General features: G+C 48.9%; 1 pseudogene; it reads left to right on the forward strand.

Annotated features, from left to right (window-relative positions):
- The first annotated feature begins 558 nt into the window (after positions 1–558).
- On the forward strand, positions 559–1,553 carry LOC116905649 (annotated as a pseudogene).
- The last annotated feature ends 1,113 nt before the right edge of the window (positions 1,554–2,666 follow it).

A 2,666-nucleotide genomic window follows, 5' to 3' on the forward strand; every position in this document is an offset into this window, starting at 1 on the left:
GTGTCTGTGTCCCCTGTGACTTTTGCTCCCTTACTGGAGGCCTTGCCTGTGCTTGGCTCTCCTTCCTTCCTACACAGATCATACTGGATTAGGGCTCTGGTGCGTTCCAGGAAGGCAGTAACGACTTCATTTACAGACAAGGTTGCAGTCCAAGGTGTTGAGGGCTCAAGACTTCAGCCTGTCTTTAGGTGAGATACATGTACACTGGGGAGAAACCTGGACCTGGTTTAAGGGGGATTTTACACCACCAGCCGACATGATGCCTCCCATTGTGATCTCTTCTAGTACCGCAGAGCCCTTAAGCCCAATTCTGAGGGTAGTAAGCAGCCCACCTGGTGATCCGCATCCACAGTGAGACCAGAGAGCATCCACCCAGATTTGCTCTTTGGTCTTCTGGAAATCAGACACCTTGCAAGAAACATCTTCTCCTGTCAAATATCAAGAGAGGGCTGAACCACAAGGCGGGAGGGAGTAACATGGTGTTCCTTGTGTAGCTGCAAACAGCAGCATGGAGGGAGGGGCTACTGTGTCACTTAAGAAATAGATAGCTCGCCTCTAGGGCGGCCCTAGCTGCTGGTCCTGTACCTCTATGGTCTCACCCTAGAGCTTCGCTATTTTGGGGCAGTGGCCGCAGTCGTGTTGGTAGCAGGCCCCAAGTGACAGCAGCATGGGAGAATTCGACTCTGAAGACTTCTCCACATCGGATGAGGATGAGGACTTGCGCCATCGGGTGGCGAGTACAGTGAAGATGATGTCAATGAATCGGTGAAGGAAGGTGAAGTGGATGGTGAAGAGCAGGCTGAGAAAACCGAAGGGAAAAGAAGGAAGGCTCAGAGCATTCCAGCCAGGAAGAGAAAGCAAAGTGGCCTCTTGTTAGACGAAGAGGACGACGGCAGGGAAGACTCAGGAGGTAGCAGTAGTGAAGAAGATGAAGAGGAGCAAGAAGGAGGCCTTGGGTCAGAGAATGCAAGGAAGAAGAAGGAAGATGAATTGTGGGCCAGCCTCCTTAATGATGTAGGACCAAGGTCAAAAGCAGCCCCAAGTCCACAAGTCAAGGTAGCAGCGGAGACTGAAGAGGCTAGTTCAAGTGAACCATTGGTGAAAGCAGGTGAACTAGAGAAACCTAAAGAATCAGAAAAGGTGAAGATTACCACGGTGTTTGACTTTGCTGGCGAAGAGGTAAGGGTGACTAAGGAAGTAGATGCCACATCTACGGAAGCCAAGTCTCTCCTCAAGCAAACAGAGAAAGAAAAACCACAGGCTCTTGTCACTTCAGGGCGACACCACTCCCTGCTGGGTCAGGGATAAAAAGAACAAGTGGGATGAGCAGCCTTTTAGGAAAAATTGGAGCCAAGAAACAGAAAATGAGCACCCTTGAGAAATCCAAATTGGACTGGGGGAGCTTCAAGGGAGAAGAAGGGATTGGTGAAGAGCTGGCCATCCATAACCGAGGGAAAGAAGGGTACATTGAACGGAAAGCTGTTCTGGAGCGCGTGGACCACAGGCAGTTTGAAATTGAGCGAGATCTCAGGCTGAGCCAAATGAAACCTTGACGTTCTGGGGAGAATTCATAGCGGCTTAATTCTGTTGACAACGTGAGCTCTTCCGTGTGTCTGTGAAATCTCCAGTGGTCTTCATCGTGTTTCCAGCAAGTCCCTTTTTCTACGCTGCAGTTTGGTTAATGTGTCTTAATCTCACCTGGTTTCATTTTACTTTTTAAAATTTGTTTTTAAATAAACAAATAGAAGCCCTCTGTGAGGTTGGTGAAAGAAAAAAAAAAAAGAAATAGATAAAGGAGGAGAGACTAAATGGGCAGTGCCCTGGGCTGGTTGCGTACTGGCCTCTCTGTTTTCATCTAAAGCCTCTATTAGGGCTGGGGGAAGGGGAGGGGAGATTAAAAAAAAAAAAAAAAACACGGACGGGGATTGTGGCCTCGAGGAGAACAGGAGATAGAAACTGGTCTAGTAGGTCAAGGACCCCAAAGCAGCAGCTCTGGAATGTTCTTGCTAGAGGCCAGGATGCAGAGAGAACTGGTTCCTTGTTATCTCATATCCCTGCCTGGGAGCTACAGTGAAAAAGTCTGAGGAATCCTGAGAGGAAGCAGCTGGACAGCTCATCGGTGCGGTGCCCCAACTGCACTGACCCCTCCCCATGCTTCGCCCCAGTTTCTGCCATCAATCCCACAAACAGCACCGTACCACTCGTATCTTGAGGGCATCCCATATTCGGGGACCAACATTAAAACTCTTTTTCTGTGGCCTGTAAATTTCATTCATTGGCTCGGGGCAGCTATAGCGGCTGTTGAATTTTCTGAGACCCATCCCTGCTCCAGGCTCAGCAAGAGGCAAGAAAGGCTCCTTTGAATTCAAATACACCCCAAAATATCCTGTATCATCCTAGGCTCTGAGTCCCACGTTTGGCCTCTTAGCAGGAACACCGCACGAAGGGCACCGGTCTCAGGAACTGCTCAGTGACAGTTGCCAGGAAACGGAGACAGGGTGGATCTGGGTTTTCTGGGCCCCGAGGGTTATTCTGTTTCCAAATCCTTGTTATTTTTTTTTAAAATATAAAACACAATTATGAGCACAAAATTGCTATCTCTAATTTTTGCTATTGTTCCCACAATAGCTGTGTCCAATAGGGTCAGGGGTCCATTGGGAGAAGCC

Source organism: Rattus rattus, chromosome 7, assembly GCF_011064425.1.
Source record: "Rattus rattus isolate New Zealand chromosome 7, Rrattus_CSIRO_v1, whole genome shotgun sequence".
NCBI lineage: Eukaryota > Metazoa > Chordata > Mammalia > Rodentia > Muridae > Rattus > Rattus rattus.